The following is a 19560-nucleotide window of genomic DNA, read 5'->3' as shown; positions in this document are numbered from 1 at the left end:
CCACGATCGCCCCCCATATATATAAACAACTATTTATCTAAAAATGCAGCCAATACACCTGCCGTTTCTTTCATTTTGTACAACCATTTAAAAATATTACTAAAACTAAAATAAGAGAACAATCAGTTGTCGCAGTAAGATGCCCCACAAATGATGTGTGCCAGTAAAAAAAAAGTTTGTCCACCAAAAGACAGAAGAGCACAGGGACAAACCTGCAGGCCTGATAACAGCAGCTGTATCACTCCGCTGGTTTTCTACTTAGTGACAGTGTTTACAAATGTGCCTCTGTGACATTCATTAGTGCCCTCACTGACACACTAAACAAAACGACTACACAACACAACACACTAAGTAAACACTCCACACTAAACGTCACAAATCTGCCACATCTAAACTCACACTCCCTCTCTCTCTCTCTCTCTCTCTCTCTCTCTCTCGCTGCCGTTACCGTCACTCCTAAAACTTTTCCCTCTTCCTAAACAACCAAATCCCACATGTTGACTTTGTTTTTTCAAATTGGTCGACATGGTGCATTTTTCCACCGATAGGAAACATGTGGCTTTTTTCCTTTCTTTACTGTTTTCGTGCTGTCCTTAGAAAACGCTTAAAACACACAAACGTGATGGCAGTGTTTAGAAAAAAGCGTGGCTGATATATTTTATCATAACTCTGGATTTACTGGCCTGTAATTAAAATTTAAAAACTTTGAAGTCCGAACTTTCAATGTGGCTGAAACAGAGACTCAGCGTGGCTGCAGCTTATGCCAGCTTACATCAGTCATGTGATCTGGAGGTGCAGCGTGTCTGTGGACCACAGAGGGTTAATAACACTCACCTTCCTTCCTTTTCCAGAGTGTAACATCCACCCACCTGTGTAAAATCCTAATTTCCCATGGTGTTGTTCAGAATGTGCTCTGGCACGATCATAAGCATCGCTTGCTACTGAAAACAAGAAAAAAGCCGTCCTGCTATGGGCTGAACCATTTGTTGATGGTGGGGGGGGGGACACTATGCAATATATTCAGTTTTAGCATTTATATTCACTGTTGACTGTAACTACGCTCAAACTGTTAATGCTGTCTTATTTTAATAAACAACACTGTCATATGCAAAACTGGGGTGGCAAGGGATCATTTTAGGGTGGCACTTGCCACCCCATGCCACCCTTCTAGATCTGCCCCTGCTGCAGGATAGTGGTTGTGGAACGAGCTCCGTCTGTAGTATCATTTCAATCCCCTCTTCCTGGCATTTAAATCAACCATAAAACTGTCCATCTTCTGATCATTTGTTAATGTGAAACCTTTAAGTCACAATTCATAACAACAGCAAAGGTGAAAAAACAAATATTCCTTCTTTACAATGACGACATGATTTTTGAAAAGAACCAACTGAATATATCCTTTCTGTTTACAATTACTGTATTTTGTTTCTCACCTTATTTTTCCAGTTTTTCCACTTATATGAAAACAAATAACAGCCTTTTAGTATTTAACATCATATTTAGCACATTTTTAGTATACACAATACATATGTCAGGGTTTTGAGCTTTTTGTGAGTTGAGGAGTTATTTTGGTTTGAAGAAGGGATTTATGTCTATTTTCATAGTCTTCTGATAGTGGTCTGATTATTTGTTCCTTTGTGCTTTTAGTTGTCCTGTCTTGTACTTTGCCTTTGTTTTGTTGGTTCCCTTTGGTGACGCCTCCTGTATCGCTCTGCTCTCTCTTTGCTCTCTGTGGTTGTCTGATCTCCCCGTTTAGTTGAGCCAGGTGACTTGTCCCAGCTGTTCCCCATCCTCTCATTATCTTCCTCCTCTGTTCAGTGTTGGGTCGTCTCTTGTTCCTCGTCGTGTTTCCATGCCTGCATGTTGCCTGGATTTTCCATGTTCAGGTTTTTAAAAAAAAATCACATTCAAGGTTTTGTTCTTTGTCTGTTTTTGTTTAGCGTGTAGTTTTCCCAGTTTAGTTCGAGTTAGTTTCTCCCCAGTGTGCAACTGCCTCTTGTTTTTGTACCCTTTTTATCAGCCTTATAAAACGGCTCACATTTCGTTGATATTCAAGTTTTGTTCCATGTTCCTTTGTGTCTGCATTGTGGGTCCACTCTGCACAATTCATACAGTCTGCCTCGGCACACTGACACCACACAGCTTACCACACAGCCAAACAGTGACAGAACAACATGAGCCTTTAAACTCAAAGCTGTTGGAGTACAGGCAGGAACTGAAGAGACTGCTCAAGATCTCCAGCTGCATTCACAGGACCACAGGTATAAGGATGATTTCTCTTGGACTGGCACTTATGGATATTCTTAGCAAGAACTCTTCCGCTTTTCCACAGTCTCCATTCTGTCCTGGTCTTCAGTTGCTTTGAAGGAGTCAGGGCCATGAGTTTGCTCTGTCACTCACCTCGACTTCACTGCCATAGTGGACCAGGTCTTCCATGCTTATCTCCTGGTCAGCCTCCCTGCTCGCCAGTTTCTGTAGGGCAGTCATTCTCAAACTGTGGTACGCAGGAAGTCTCCAAGATTTATTTTTTTTAGGATATAACTATTTAAAATATACATACATTAAAAATTCTTTACCACAAGGTCACTGAAACTGAGTTTAAATTAGGTTTTGTCCTTTTTGGAAAAAAGGCATATTCTTTTTTATATCAGGCAACAGCCAAATTTACTAGGCAGCCTGACGAGGAGCTAAAAGGGCAGAGAAACTAATGAAAAATGACGATTCAAAGGCGATGCAATCCTGGCTTGGAAAACTCCAGCTTTGACCTAACAGCTGTTTATATTAATGTGGATTAAGAGTTTTACCTTTACTTTCACATAAGGTTGTTTGGATTAATAACATTTCTTGTCGGGGAGCAGAACAATGGTCTGAATGCTTTGTTGTGCCAAACACGCACACAAGAGCAGCGTTATCAACTGTCTGTATCCTCCTCTTGTTAATCTTTACGTTTTGTGTATTTATTTTATTTTTCATGTTATCATCAGAGTGGGTATAATGGCAGAGTGGACAAGGTGGTGAAGGCTAGGTTGGCGAGAGACCGGTAAAGAGTGACGCGTGACAGGAAGGGGGTGGTGGAGGGACAAACGTCTAGCAGGAAGCCATCAGACATGCTGGGTCTCCAAATGATGCATCTGCAATGAAACACACTAACAAACAGGAGTGCTGAAACCTGAAGCCACGCATCTCTGTGACAGCTTTGCATCCACCCCAGCAGAGGGAAGTGGGAGGCCCCTGATGGAGCGAGGAGACGGGTTGGAGAAGAGAATGAGCACATCCAGACCTGAAGATGCACTTATCTGTTTCATGTTGATAGCGATAGTCCAACAGGAAAGCAGTACCCCTCGGAGATTTCAATCCCCAGGAACAGAGTGTCAAAGTTATAATCCACAGGAAGACAATGGGAATCCAAGTCCTCTTAAATTTCTAATCTAACACGGCGAACATGAGCAGAGAAAAACCCATAAATGACAAAACCACTTTGTAAGTGCACAGTTTGGGCAGCGGTTGATCCCTTTTTCTGCAGCAGTTTCCAACTGTGAACCTTCTGAACCACTCATCTCACAGACGACAAAGGCAGCATCTCTTATCTGCACAACTTTCATAGCTGCTCATCCTTTGTCCCTTCTCACTCTTTCATTCGGAGCATCACATCTTCTGAGATAACATCTGGTTACATAGAAATACTTTCTCTCACTTGTTTCCTTCAAATCTCTGTGTGTCAATCACAGTATACTCAGTTATTTATTTTTAATGATTGTCAGACATTCTCTGAATCGTTGCTTAATCATTCTGTCCAAGAACTAAAAGCAGGCAAGATTTGGGCTGTATGCCCTGTTTGCATTCCTCGCTGGTACAACCAACCCAGTACAGATGACACAGGCCAAATCACAGTAAAAGGTCAGGAGGTTAGGTATCAGCCTCATACTTTATGTCTTTGATTAAGAATAAAGATGACTTACTATTAGCAAAAGCACAAATAGATAAACTCTGTTCTTGAACTTTGTATTAAGATGTTAAGACCTGTAACCCTCTCTGGGACGTGATGACAGGTGTGCTCATCTCTTTCTATCCCCCTTTCCTCAACAATACACATAAAACTGTATTATTGGAAAACTGTGCATCAAAAGTAAAAATAATAATTAGTTTTAGAATTAAATGGACTGGTTCTTATACAGCACTTTTTTTTTTTAGAACTGTTTATTTAGTAATTTTTGTGGTAATAAACAAACAAACAAACAACATGTTAACGTTCTCTGACATGAGACCATTTAAGACAGGAAAGAAGAAAAAAACCAGACCAAGATTAATACAATAACATGTCGTAGAGATTTATAGCTTAATATTACAATGTTCCAGAGTTCTTGTTCGTTCACCCAAATCTGGCCACACAGTTCCTGGTAGAAGATCTTCACCTTCAGTTGCAAGCTTGCTGTCATTCGGTCCATTGTATGAACTCTTTTCAGTCTGTTTCCATTATGCTGTGGATGGTGAGGTTGTTTGTTTCCAATTCACTGTTATCATTTTCTTAGCTATCAGTAAGAGTATCCGTAGAATATATTTTTCATCTAAGGTGTACCTCTCCCTGAGTATAACTCCAAAGACAAATATGGTTGGGTTTAGTGCAGTATTTACTTGTAGGATTTGCTCTATTTATTCTTTGATTCTTAACCAGAAACCTTGAATTATTGGACAGTCCCAAAAGATATGTGAATAGTCTATCTATATCTCATCTAATTGTTGTTTTGCATTTTAGCTTTTTAAATATGTCATCTTTACCTTGTTGTTTATGTTCCTTCTCCAATCTTCTTTTTCATTTTCTAGTTCTACCTGTTTTGCAAGCCTTTGTTTCTTCATTCTGGCTCCAATAGAGATAAGTTTTGCCCTTATCGTGGCTTTACTGGCATCCCATACTATTGAGGGAGAGATACTACTATCATCATTTATAGCAAAGTATTCAGATAGAGCAGACTGTACTTCCTGTTTGACCTGTGGGTTTTTTAACAATGAGACGTTCAGTCTCCAGTGTTTAAAATAATCAAACATTCCCATATCAATGTTCAGAGTAACTGGGCTATCATCAGATATAGTAATTGATTGAATTGTTGTCTCTTTTGCCCTGAATAGCTCTTTTTTTAACATACAGAAAAAATCTATTCTTGTGTAGCTTCCATGCACATGAGACATGAATGTGAAATCTTTATCCGTAGGATGTTGATGCCTCCAAACATCTACGAGTCCCAGTTCTGCCATCATGCCTGAGAGACTTCTAGACATTTTGGACTGGGGTCTTGTTATTGCTAGTTATTCTATTTCAGAGAGGTGAGTTTCTTGAATCAGGGCTACAGAGGACTGCAATCTCTTTAGTTGACCTAAGATTTCTTTTCTCTTAATTGGGTTATTGATTCCTTTTACATTATAGCTAACAAAGTTCATATATCGCGTTCTCTATATAATTGGATATTCCCCTTTCTTTCCTGTATGTACCGAGTATATATATACTTAGTCTGTAAGAGAAAATGTGAACTCAGGTCTATAACATATGTCAGAGAGAAAGAAAACTTAAAGCTAAAAAAGAACAAGACTTCCATCCTTCCAGTCGTCCACATTGTGGGCAACCCCCATTTGGTACGGGGCAGAGAAGTGTGACCCTCTTTCTCTGTGGGAAAAGTGCTTAATGCACAAATAACCAATATTACACTATTGTGTATAAGAGGTCTTAGTAAGTGTAGTCCACTCATATTAATCCTAAGCATGACCTCCGCCCAGACTAAAATATAACTTTCTAAGATAAGTGACATTTTACTACCCAAAATGAATTCCCGTCTATATTTTGGTAAGAACAGGTAGTGTATGTGGTGTACTTCTTACATTTTTGTCTCCCCCTTTTCCACACACTTTCAAATCACTCTGACGTTTAGTTAATTTAATGTCCTTCCTGCATGAGGACCCTGAGGTCCGAGATCGAGAACGCCGCCTCCCTTTGCCTTCTCCTGTTGTTTCTCCAACCTTCTTTCAGCTCTTCTTCGATGTGCCGTCTTTCTCTGCAACCTATTTCGACTCCAATCTCTTTCAACTGTTGCGCAGCCTCTGTTAATGTTGCAAAGGTCTTCTCTCCAGTGTCCAGTTTTATTCTCAGCTTCGCTGGGTATAGACATTTTTCTTGCACGTTTTTTTCTTTTAAGTTGTTTGATAACCTCGTATACTCTAGCTCTCTTCTTCTGTAGGTCAGGCGAATAGTCTTGGTCTCTGACATTCACACTCCGATGGACGAATCGCAGAGTGACTTGGCGTTCGTATCTTGGCGTTCGTATCTTGGTGTTCGTATCTTGGCGTTCGTATCTTTGCGTTCGTATCTTGGCGTTCGTATCAGCATTGAATGGATTAATATTACTGCTGCTTATGTTTAAGGTTGAGCTCATTTTAAATACTTTATTTGATTTAATGTCCAACAATGTCCGAGTTCTATAAATCATGCTTCTTATAAAACGCGTTTCTACTCTACATGAAAACTTAGTGTTTATAGAACATTCATCCATTCATGCCACCGCCTTTATCTAGGCCTCAGTATTCTCTATCTAACAGCTACAATCTGATGTATTTGTATGATTGGGAGAGCTACTTCAGGGTCAGGATCTCAAAGATCCTTTGGCATGCAGACTGAAGCAATAGCCAGGGATCAAACCACCAAGTTTCCCATTATTACAGTAGATGCTCTACCATTCAGGCTACAGCCACCCATAAGCTGAGAAACACAGGACTACATCTTGACTCTGTAAAAGTATCTTAACACAGTAGCAAAAACAAAATATCAGATGAATCAGACAAAGGCTTGAGCAGCGTTTGACATGGTTAACTCTTAATATCAACACCCGGTCAAACTTATTAGATTCAGACCTTCTCATAGATGCTAATCTGAAAGCACTGGTGATGCTTGCACCAGGTAGACTTGCCTGTTTTATTAGATCAGATATGGCTTGCATCCCTGCTTCATCATCATCTGAGCTCTTCTTGCTAACGTATTAACAACTTCTTCCCGCTTCTCTACATCATACATGGTGGCCAAGGTGGCTACCAATAGGAAAGGCTGTTACGATGATAAATCACTGAAGCCTGTTTACTTGCTAATGCTAGCTGTTTCCACACAAAGTGCAGATGGTAACTGAGCTCAGAGCAGTGATAGCACAGTGAGAAGCAGCCTGCAGACGATGGCAGTAAAAACGAGGATGCAAGCAGGTGGAGAGCTTTATGGGAGAGTGGACAGCTGATCACCTTCTGTGCAGTTCTGATGACCCTCTGAAGTGTTTTCTTATCGGTTGTTGTGCAACAAGCGTACCACACGGGGATGGCGTGCACCAGCACACTCTTGAATGTGGCTCGATAGGACACTAGCAGGTCAGTCTGCAACCTGTTCCATCTCAAAACCCTCAGGAAATGGGCTTCAGTGGACAAAGGTGGGTCCACTGGAGACCCAAGACCCAAGAGTTCTGACAACAGTGCTGTTATCAGGGGAGAATTTTGATTGTTCTCTCATTTAAGCTACAGTCGTATTTTTAAATGGTTATAACAAAACAAAAAAACAAACACCAGAGGCATTGGCTGTATTTTTAGATAAATAGTTGTATATAATTTTATTGTTTTCAAAATTTGTGCATGACTTTTAAAATGTACAATTTCTATTTGCATCTCAAGTTATGAAAATCATTCCCTAAGCATGTTTGTGGTTTTTACAGTAAAACAAATATAACTACGACTAGGATTTTATGTTAGTGTGTGATTTTTTTTTTTTTTACTGTACAGGCTACACAGTACATAGACTCAAAATTCACATGTGTAATGTAACTGAAATGTTTAATTTTGTGGGCTACAAAAAATAATGAAGTTATAGAATATATTTATATGAAACGTGTATATTTACTGCATTTGAACCATATGTAGCACCTGCAGATGTGTTTTAAAAAGGCTTTGATTTTGCCACCTCGTTTGATTTTCATGCCACCCTAAGAAGATTTCTCTAGTTCCACCCCTGCACTCGACTATTAGAGAAGAATAATGCACTGCGCCACCAAGCAAAAAGTACCACTTTAAAATAAGACTCCCCTTATAGATGGCTAATAAATAGTTTATAGCTATATTATTAATTAATCTGTAAATGCTTTATAAACCATTATTAATGCTTTATAAACCATTATTAATGGTTTATTATGCATTAGTTAAGGGTGAGAAAGAGAAAAAACTGGCCGGTTTCTTGCCAAATAGTGAGCCAAATGTGTTCACCTATATATTTCATCTAGAGTTGCTATATTAAACATTTCAGACTAAGTTACTATCCTGTAAGCACAATCAGCATTTGTAAACATATTTTTTATCATATAAAATTGTACTTCATAAATACATTATAAATATCCACAACTATCAATCGGAGCCTTGTTGTAAAGTGTAAAGCATGACACCATTTATTTATGATCAACAAACATTTCTAAGTATTACTTGGCATTATTATAAAAAGTATAAAGCACCAACAGTTATTTAGTATTGCTAAACTTATATACAAGCATTTTAAAGATAACTAAAACTATATTAAGGAAACAAATCCCATCCCTAAATCCACCACTGGCATAAAACAAAGGAAAATTATAATAATTATAACATAATAAATGATTATACCTTAACTGAAACTGCACAGCTGTATTATTTACTCTACACACATTTATACAAATCAAAATATTAAAAAAACCCAATAAAATAAACTAACAGGTAAATCTCTTAGTTGTGTGGAAACTCAACACATATGTGAACAGATCTTTGAAAAACGGTTGGTTTTGCAGATCTTTGCTTCAGTTCAATATGTTCAAAACAAACAAAACCACTTAGAACAAATTAGGGTTTCCGACAGATTTCCCTCTTCGAATTGGAAGCAAAGTACCAGCCGCCTTCATACCTTCTATTTTGTTTTTTACTTCATCACTGCCTTGAATTGCAGCCTCACATCGCTTAAGCTAGTACCGTCTCTCCACTAGGCCTGTTGGACAGTAGCTCCTGGAAAACATTGGGGACCGCAATAGCAAGCTCCCCAACTGATGAAGTGGACACAACAGTGTTCCTGTCGAGCCCATGCTTCTGGAAAGCTTTGGTCATGGTCTTCGTCTTTGGAAATGTCTTGAGGAGGGATTTGTATCGCTGCACAATGTCATTTAGCATTTGAACTGAAAATGAAAACAAAGCAAATAATTAGAAAAGCAAATGCACAAAGCATACTAATCTATACATATATATACACACATAGACAGATATGTATATATGACGTAGCAAACACAGAGTAGTTTTTAGAACAAATTAAAATCATAATACTATCTTTTATGTCACATTTATAGTATCCTCTTCTGTAAAATCTTCTCTTCCAAAATCTTTTGCTCACCACGCTGCCGGAGCTTCTTCTGCTCCTTCTTGGGTTTCTTGACTCTTGAATGCTTTTTCTTGTATTTGTGCTTTCGCTTCTTTGGGGATGAAGATGAGGATGACCACACAGACAATACAGATGAAGATGCGGAAGATGAATCTGAGTTTTCAGAACCCTTCGAGGAAAATGGATCATTGAATGGTTCGTCTTTAGGTGGCTCTGCAGGATGCAAACAACAAAATGGCTGCTTTTAGAAACAAGATATTTGACACCACTCAGATTACACTGAGTGACAAAGATGTGCAGAGTAGCTGCTACTTCAAAGCCCCCTGCTTTTCAATTACACAATTGATGATTTAGTAAGCTTATGTGCTTAAACAGAATGACAATTTTGTTAAAGAAAATCATCATGTGAATAAAGTGTATTAAAAAAAAATTCCCCACTCGCCCCTGCGGGCGGTTTATCCTTCAAGCTCGGGTCCTCTACCAGAGGCCTGGGAGCTTGAGGGTCCTGCAGTATCTTAGCTGTTCCCAGGACTGCGCTGGAGCCACTCGCCTAGCTTGGGAGTCACCGCACCTAGTGCTCCGATTACCACGGGGACCACCGTTACCTTCACCCTCCACATCCTCTCGAGCTCTTCTCTGAGCCCTTGGTATTTCTCCAGCTTCTCGTGTTCCTTCTTCCTGATATTGCTGTCATTCGGAACCGCTACATCGATCACTACGGCCGTCTTCTTCTGTTTGTCTACCACCACTATGTCCGGTTGGTTAGCCACCACCATTTTGTCCGTCTGTATCTGGAAGTCCCACAGGATCTTAGCTCGGTCATTCTCCACCACCCTTGGGGGCATCTCCCATTTTGACCTCGGGACTTCCAGGTTATACTCGGCACAGATGTTCCTGTACACTATGCCGGCCACTTGGTTATGGCGTTCCATGTATGCCTTGCCTGCTAGCATCTTGCACCCTGCTGTTATGTGCTGGATTGTCTCTGGGGCATCTTTACACAGCCTGCACCTGGGGTCTTGCCTGGTGTGATAGACCCCAGCCTCTATGGATCTTGTGCTCAGAGCTTGTTCTTGTGCTGCCATGATTAGTGCCTCTGTGCTGTCTTTCAGTCCAGCTTTGTCCAGCCACTGGTAGGATTTCTGGATATCAGCCACCTCCTCTATCTGCCGGTGGTACATACCGTGCAGGGGCCTGTCCTTCCATGATGGTTCCTCGTCTCCCTCCTCTTTCTTGGGTTTCTGCTGCCTGAGGTATTCACTGAGCACTCGGTCAGTTGGGGCCATCTTCCCAATGTATTCTTGGATGTTTGTTGTCTCATCCTGGACTGTGGTGCTGACACTCACCAGTCCCCGGCCCCCTTCCTTCCGCTTAGCGTACAGCCTCAGGGTGCTGGACTTGGGGTGAAACCCTCCATGCATGGTAAGGAGCTTTCTTGTCTTTATGTCAGTGGCTTCTATTGTTAGGTTTTGTATTGTTGATTGTCATTTATGCTTAGAAATATTTAACCATATATGCTTAGAGGTGTATAATCGATTGTGTAGTGATAGGATGTGTGATCTTTAACAGGCTGCAAAGGCTTGGTGTGTATTCCACACTGGAATGCACACCTACATCCTGGGAGCATGAGAAGAGGTCATACCTTGTTTTATTGTTTTTTGGTAGGATAAATGTGGCTATATCTGTTTTAGGCTAAGTGCCTTTTGTTTAGATGAACTGTTGGACTTCCAGACCAGCAGGTTTAGGGAAGTCATTTATGGGGTCACACTCTGACCCCCCCCCCCCCCCCCCCCACACACACACACACACACACACACACAGTATTCTTTGTTCACATGTATACCTATGTAAGATGTTATATGTTAATGACCCTATGCATATTCATGAAACCACAATAAAAGGAGTGCTATGGGGAACCTGGCTAAGAGTCTGACGGAGGTCAAGTGGTGGAACGACACTTGGCTCCAGGCAGGTGTTCCTCATGCATGAGTAAGAAGAAGAACTTTGCCTACTTCGTGTCTTGCTTGCTGTGTAATTATATTGTCTTCAACGTTCCAGCGAATAGGTTCAAGCTACAAACCTATCATCTATCTCCTCCTTTGGCCAGCCTATTACCCCAGCAGGGTACCTGATCACAGGCAGGGTGTAGGTGTTGATGATAGCTGACTTCGGAGAAAATGTCTCTCTCCTTCCAGTTCTTCAGTTCTCTTCTTTTGCCACTCCAGTTTCTCCTTAAGAAAAGTCAGTTTCTCTCACTCCTTGTTAAGAAGGGCAGTTGCAGTAGGGGCAGGATTAGAAGAAGAATCTAAAGTACAAACAATTATTAAATGACAATACTAAAATAATTTATAATCTAAACTTGGGAAAAATATTGATTAAAACGCTCACAACTTGAATTTATAAAAAGCCACTTTGTAAAAAAAGTTATGTTATATACACCTATGGTGGTTCAGACGTTTCTAAATCAAGGCAAATAATTCTTATGTGTACTGCCTTACTGGGGTGGTTAATATAAATTTAATGATGCACATAAACAAAACTAAAAATATACAACTAAGTGATATCAATTTTTGGAATAACCAATAGCAATAGAGCTATTCACATGTTATGTGATGTTAGTTAGCCACTGTAGCTAGCAGCCAAATGGCTCGGTAGCTAGGTAGCTAGCAATATACTCACCGTCATGTCTAACTGCTGATGTCGTTGGCTTAGTGCAATCTAGATCTTTTTGTATCTCTTCGAACATGTGCTAACAAATTTTTATCTTCTGCTCCATCCATGGCGCGGCAACTTGAACGAGTGCCTTCAGTGTGTCTGTTCGTGCCCCTGTGGCTTGACCTTCCAGAGCGCTCCACTGGCTGTCGCGCTCTGATAGGAGGGGCTTTATTTCCTTAATAAAGTTAACTGTGATTGGATGTTTGTATAAGCTCCTCTGCGTTTAAATAGACCCTGTGCACGAGAAAATGCTAGCTTCCTGGTTTGAGACCGGATGTGGGGTTGTACATTTCCGGTAGCTTTGCTACTGCGAAGATATACTCCAAAATCCAAAACTCGAAAACTGAAAGAGTTACAAAGAGCAGAAGGTGGGAACACTCACCGCTGTTGTGTCATAAAAAATCTAATGATCAATTTTGACGTTTAAAGAGTTTCGATCGATCAGTTGTTTACATCACTCAACACAAGCAGAACTGCATCACTGCAGCAGAAGACACATCGTCCACATGCAGAAGCACATCTCTGTATAGTGACTGGTCTTATGATTTAAACAGGCAAATGTTCAGCATTCAAACTACAGGTGAAGAACAGTCAAACCAGATGTTTCCCGTTATGTCGAGATCAGCTAGTCCAGTACACACCTACACAGCATGTTAACAAACCGTGAAAAAAGCCACACAAAAAATGAATGATTGCTGATAAGGGTTTCTATACATTAGTATGTACGAAGGGTATGTTTTGACTTACCTTCAAAATTACAGCGGTCCCTCGCTATAACGCGGTTCACCTTTCACCTCGCTGTTTCGCAGATTTTTTAGTGCAAGTTTGCATGCTTTATTTTACGTCACATTGTGTCCTGCGTCCTGATCGCTGCAGACGATCTCCTCCGTGACGTCTCTCCTGTACAGTACAGAATCGCTGCATCGATGCTAGCAGTGTGACTCTGAAGTGCAGTGCTGGATGTCCACGATGTCCACCAAACGTTTTGTACCGTCTGAAAATAAAATTGGCTGCTTGATTTCACCTCTCGCTGGTTATTTTTAGAACATAACACCCGCGATAAACGAGAGACAGCTGAGAAATATAACATTTGAATCCTTTTCTCTTTTGCTCTGAGGCGCGGGGGAAAAATATTGACAAGTCGATGAACATCATTTACAGATATATTGGGTAAATGCCCGAGACATCTATAGAAATGTAAATCGCCGCTTGATTCATTCATTCGCTTAACTTGTTTTGGACCGTAAACTAGGCGCGAATAGGACACCGGAAACAAAGCTCCCCACAGGAGTTTCCGCACCGGAAGTAGCATATGCTAACGTGCACATAGTCTTTTAAGTTTGTTTTCCCTCCCTTTGGCGGCAGAACATATTTTTTAGCATGAATCCAGCAGGTAGATCTACATAACAAAGTCGGAGATACATTATAACAGGTGAAACAATCCTCTTTTTTGCGTGGAACTATTTTTGATTATAGGGCTTGTTTTATATAGCATGTGAAGTTCTTTAACTCTGAACCGATTTGCACTAGACTCCCATAGAGTATTTTACGGTGTTTCGAGGTGATAATAAAATTAATTACTCATGTTTTCCACCAGAATGTCTTTGGGAATGAGATTGCGCGCCAGAATAGAAGGAAAACAAACTAAATGTAAGGCACTCAGGCTCATTAAATGGCTGCAGAAGAAACACCTGCTAAAAAAGAAGCTTAGATGCCCTGTTTGTCACCATAAGATGAAAATGATTTTCGTGGTGAAGAAAGACCAATATATGTGGTATGTATAATGCATGATAATGTAGTGCATGTTAAATATTACAAAATATTTCTGTTATCAATGCAAGAGGCAGCAGTAACCCCTTTTCATTATTATTTTCTTCATACTTAATTTTGTGATTATCTTTTCAATGAATGCTCTTGTTTAAGGGTCCATTTCTTTATTTTACTCATTGATACAGTGGGGCAAAAAAGTATTTAGTCAGCCACCGATTGTGCAGGTTCCCCCACTTAAAATGATGACAGAGGTCAGTAATTTGCACCAGAGGTACACTTCAACTGTGAGAGACAGAATGTGAAAAAAAAATCCATGAATCCACATGGTAGGATTTGTAAAGAATGTATTCGTAAATCAGGGTGGAAAATAAGTATTTGGTCACCTCAAACAAGGAAAATCTCTGGCTCTCACAGACCTGTAACATCTTCTGTAAGAAGCTTTTCTGTCCCCCACTCGTTACCTGTATGAATGGCACCTGTTTGAACTCATCATCTGTATAAAAGACACCTGTCCACAGCCTCAAACAGTCAGACTCCAAACTCCGCCATGGCCAAGACCAAAGAGCTTTCGAAGGACACCAGGAAAAGTATTGTAGACCTGCACCAGACTGGGAAGAGTGAATCTACAATAGGCAAGCGTGTGAAAAAATCAACTGTGGGAGCAATCATCAGAAAATGGAAGACATACAAGACCACTGATAATCTCCCTCGATCTGGGGCTCCACGCAAGATCTCATCCCGTGGGGTCAAAATGATCATGAGAACGGTGAGCAAAGATCCCAGAACCACACGGGGGGACCTGGTGAATGACCTGCAGAGAGCTGGGACCAAAGTAACAAAGGTCACCATCAGTAACACACTACAACGGCAGGGAATCAAATCCCGCAGTGCCAGACGTGTTCCGCTGCTGAAGCCAGTGCATGTCCAGGCCCGTCTGAAGTTTGCCAGAGAGCACATGGATGATACAGCAGAGGATTGGGAGAATGTCATGTGGTCAGATGAAACCAAAGTAGAACTTTTTGGTATAAACTCAACTCGTCGTGTTTGGAGGAAGAAGAATACTGAGTTGCATCCCAAGAACACCATACCTACTGTGAAGCATGGGGGTGGAAACATCATGCTATGGGGCTGTTTTTCTGCCAAGGGGACAGGACGACTGATCCGTGTTAAGGACAGAATGAATGGGGCCATGTATCGTGAGATTTTGAGCCAAAACCTCCTTCCATCAGTGAGAACTTTGAAGATGAAACGAGGCTGGGTCTTCCAACATGACAATGATCCAAAACACACCGCCCGGGCAACAAAGGAGTGGCTCCGTAAGAAGCATTTGAAAGTCCTGGAGTGGCCTAGCCAGTCTCCAGACCTCAACCCCATAGAAAATCTGTGGCGGGAGTTGAAAGTCCGTGTTGCTCGGCGACAGCCCCAAAACATCACTGCTCTCGAGAAGATCTGCATGGAGGAATGGGCCAAAATAGCAGCTACTGTGTGTGCAAACCTGGTAAAGACCTATAGTAAACGTTTGACCTCTGTTATTGCCAACAAAGGTTATGTTACAAAGTATTGAGTTGTATTTTTGTTATTGACCAAATACTTATTTTCCACCCTGATTTACGAATAAATTCTTTACAAATCCTACCATGTGGATTCATGGATTTTTTTTTCACATTCTGTCTCTCACAGTTGAAGTGTACCTCTGGTGCAAATTACTGACCTCTGTCATCATTTTAGGTGGGGGAACTTGCACAATCGGTGGCTGACTAAATACTTTTTTGCCCCACTGTATGTTCTCAGGTGCTGCAAATGAGCAAGTCATAGGAAAGTTTCCAGAACAAATAGAACTGGCTCCCTCTTTGAGAAATCAAAAACATCTCTTTTCAGTTGGATGAAGTTCATTTACAGGTATATGTAGATGTAGACATCAATAGCAATGCACCTTTCATAATTGAACACCAATACAAGACTTGTGAAATACAATTAGGGCCTCAGTAAGTAATAATTGTCTCAATTTCTATCACAGATTTTCACAAGGGCTCAGGCTCAGACAAATAGATATGATCAATGATGAAGTGGCTGGCAGCTCCAGAACACTAAGTAGCATGGCAAGACACATTTGACATGTTTGCATACGTGCAATTAAAAGACACAGATGTGGTTATAGATGAAAGCTGTCTCCGTCATCAACGAAAGGTTGGTAAACTCTCAGACAGGTTTGTTAGAATCAATGCAGATCTGAATGTGTCCTCTAAACATGGAAACCTTTACCATAAGTACAAAAATTAGTTTTCAGTGTAGTAACTATATTATTAGTGCAACAAATACAATAAAAAATCAGTTAACCCTTTAAGACCGACCATAGAACCAAGTCCGCCAGAGCTTATAGTATATGTTTACATGCTGTGGAGCCATTTTTTGGAGCATTTCAAGTTGCTATACATCAATACAACCATTATAGCCCAAATTTTAATAATATGTCTGCATTAAGTGCATAGTAATTACATAAATTGCAAAAAAGTGCAATAAACTACAAAAAAATTGAAAATCGTTTTTGTTTTTTAACATATATTTCTAGTTAGAGAAATTTAAGAGGTTTATCCCTCAAAACTGTAAATACAAAAAAGTTGCACAAACTAGTTTCCCACCAAAGCAAATTTATTTTGAATGTTTTCATAGTTTTATTTTTGAGATACACCAATTTTCATATACTGCAGGAAAAACGAAAAAATATATTATAGTGCAAATTTGCAAAATAACAGCATATGCATCAAAATAAACTATTTCCAGCAGTGCAATCTGAGTCCTAAGCATCCCAGAAACGACACAGAAAGTCATGAAGTCAAACATAACTTTTAAAAACACAAGTATAAGCTCATGAAGCCACGATGGTAAAAAAAAACTACATTTCCGCAAAATGACGTCACTTCCGGTTTCAGGCAGGTCATGGCGGACATGTGATAGTTCGCGCTGATGGACGTAGGAAGTGTTACAAACAGCTGATCGGTCACACAAAGCGTGTTTCTGGAATATTATGTTTTTGTTCCTGCAAGCGCTTTTTATGCAGTTTTTGCAAAGCTATATGTGGAAGGAAACTGTGACCGAGGACAAGCTGATGGCATAAGATGTAAGTACAACTCCTCCGGTTTCATATGCAAAAAAAATTATTGCGCTAGCTTGCGTGGTTGCAGTGCTACCGGGATTTAAAAATAGTTACGCAAAATGGAGCGTGCCCGCTCCGACCGGTTCTAAAGGGTTAATAAATATATATTTACTCTAATAATTACTTGAATATTTTAACATTCGAGTAAGAATTAAAATATTTCAACAAAAAATACTTTTAATCCCAAAAGGAAATTAAAGTACAGAAAACAGGTATTCAACCAACATCTTGGCCATCCTGTTAGGTAGTGAAGTTAAATTCCAATTTACTTTAATAACAGGATTATGACTAAAGTTTTAAGAAGCAACCATCTTTTTGAATGTTTCTTTGTTTAATTTTATTCTTTTTGTTTTCAGTATGCACGTGGACGCTTTGGAAATGCATGGAAAAGGAAGAAATGGGTATTTGGAATGATGTGAATTAAAGACAAAAGGCGAAGGCTCGTGTTAAAACTTGTTGAAAAACGATCAAGGCGCCACCTTGTTCCTCTGATCAGACAGCATGTTAAGTTGGGTAGTGCCCTTATCAGTGATGAGTGGAGAGCCTACAAGAATGTTTTGACAAACATAGGGTACAGACATTACACTGTAAATCACAGCAGGTGGTTTGTAGATCCTCAATCTGGCAGTCATACACAGCATATCGAAAGGGCTTGGATGACCATCAAAGGACATGTCCGTAGACTAAGAGGAAATCGCACTGAGAAGTTGCTGGAGGAACACCTGATGGTTCTTGAGTGGTCATCTTGTCTTGGTTCGCGACACCCTGATGGACCACTGGGACGCTTATTTAAGGACATACAAAAAGTATTTCCAGTTTGAACCAGTCTGGCATGAACTTTTTTTGGAGTGGGTGACTGTTTGGTGTTTTAAAAAACACATTTAATGTTACATGTGTTACTCTTACAATACATTGCCATTTTTGACAGTAGTTAAATGTTATTTCAAGCACTGATTGTAATTAAGGTCTAAGTGTTATAAACGGTGACATTATACATTTAAGACTCTCTTTTGTCATTTATAAATGTTTAGTAGTCATTAATAAATGGTGTCATGCTTGACACTTTACAACAAGGCTCCGATTGATAGTTGTGGATATTTATAATGTATTTATGAAGTACAATTTTATATGATAAAAAATATGTTTACAAATGCTGATTGTGCTTACAGGATAGTAACTTAGTCTGAAATGTTTAATATAGCAACTCGATGAAATATATAGGTGAACACATTTGGCTCACTATTTGGCAAGAAACCGGTCAGTTTTTTCTCGTTCTTGCCCTTAACTAATGCATAATAAACCATTAATAATGGTTTATTATGCATTTACAGATTAATTAATAATATAGCTATAAACTATTTATTAGCCATCTATAAGGGGAGTCTTATTGTAAAGCCGGTTTTAGAATGTTTGAGGCGCACAACACGAGGTTGAGGCCTCACTGTAACCAGCACGCTCCGTTTTGCGTAACTATTTTTAAATCCCGGTAAAACTGGAACCACGCAAGCTAGCGCAATATTTTTTTTGGAATAAGAAACCGGAGGAGTTGTACTTACATCTTATGCCATTAGGTTGTCCTAAGTCACAGTTCCCTTCCACATATAGCTTTGCAAAAATTGCATAAAAAGCACTCCAGGAACAAAAACATAATATTCCAGAAACACGCTTTGCCGATCCGATCAGCTGTTCATAGCACTTCCTATGTTGGAATAGACATCAGCGCAAACTATCGCATGTCCGCCATTACCTGCCTGAAACCGGAAGTTTCCACGGAAAATGTAGTTTTTTACCTTCAGGGCCTTATAGACCTATACTGCTGTTTTTAAGTCATGTTGACTTTATGCTTTTCTGAATAGTTTCTGGGATGCTTAGAACTCAAATTGCACTGCTGGAAGTAGTTTACTTTGATGCACATCCTCTTTTTTGTAAATTTGCATGATAATATTTATTTTCCTTTTTCCTGCAGTATATAAAAATTGGTACATGTCAAAAATAAAACTATGAAGACACTCAGAATAAATCTCCTATGGTTGGAAACTATTTTGTGCAACTTTTTTGTATTTACAGTTTTGAGCTTGTTGCGTGAGCTTCGTAAAAAGCCTGCCTCAGGTATGCTTTTATCCACACCTGACTAGGTGTGGCCAGTTAGCATCAGCTGAACACATTGAAGAGATTAGGGGCTGCAGAGGAGGGTAACAGAGCTATAAACCTCTGAAATTCGTGTAAAAGCGAAGCTCTCAATTTACCGGTCGATCTACGTCCCTACCCTCACCTATGGCCACGAGCTGTGGGTAGTGACCGAAAGAACGAGATCGCGGATACAAGCGGCAGAAATGAGCTTCCTCCGAAGGGTGGCTGGCCTCTCCCTTAGAGATAGGGTGAGAAGTTCGGCCATCCGGGAGGGGCTCAGAGTAGAGCAGCTGCTGCTCCACATCGAAAGGAGCCAGCTGAGGTGGTTCGGGCATCTGACAAGGATGCCCCCTGGGCGCCTCCTGGGTGAGGTGTTCCAGGCATGTCC

The 19560-nt window shown here is 40.2% G+C and overlaps 2 protein-coding genes and 1 pseudogene across 6 annotated transcripts in view; 1 reads left to right on the top strand and 2 right to left on the bottom strand.

The window, feature by feature from the left end:
* The window catches only part of apba1a (amyloid beta (A4) precursor protein-binding, family A, member 1a), a 230211-nt gene that overhangs the window by 98342 nt on the left and 112309 nt on the right, over nt 1-19560 (bottom strand). The window lies entirely within an intron of this gene.
* Nucleotides 1-19560, top strand: part of arid3c (AT rich interactive domain 3C (BRIGHT-like)) — a 70434-nt gene that overhangs the window by 5392 nt on the left and 45482 nt on the right. The window lies entirely within an intron of this gene.
* Nucleotides 8849-12798, bottom strand: LOC308404663 (annotated as a pseudogene). The gene is made up of 4 exons: nt 12083-12798; nt 11550-11708; nt 9416-9616; nt 8849-9203 (listed from the first exon to the last, which is right to left on the bottom strand). The product of its transcript is annotated as an uncharacterized misc_RNA (transcript).

This window comes from Rhamphochromis sp. 'chilingali' (genome assembly GCF_963969265.1).
Source record: "Rhamphochromis sp. 'chilingali' genome assembly, chromosome: 10".
NCBI lineage: Eukaryota > Metazoa > Chordata > Actinopteri > Cichliformes > Cichlidae > Rhamphochromis > Rhamphochromis sp. 'chilingali'.
Note: the sequence above shows the minus strand (reverse complement) of the source record. Positions and strands in the feature narration are given on the sequence as shown.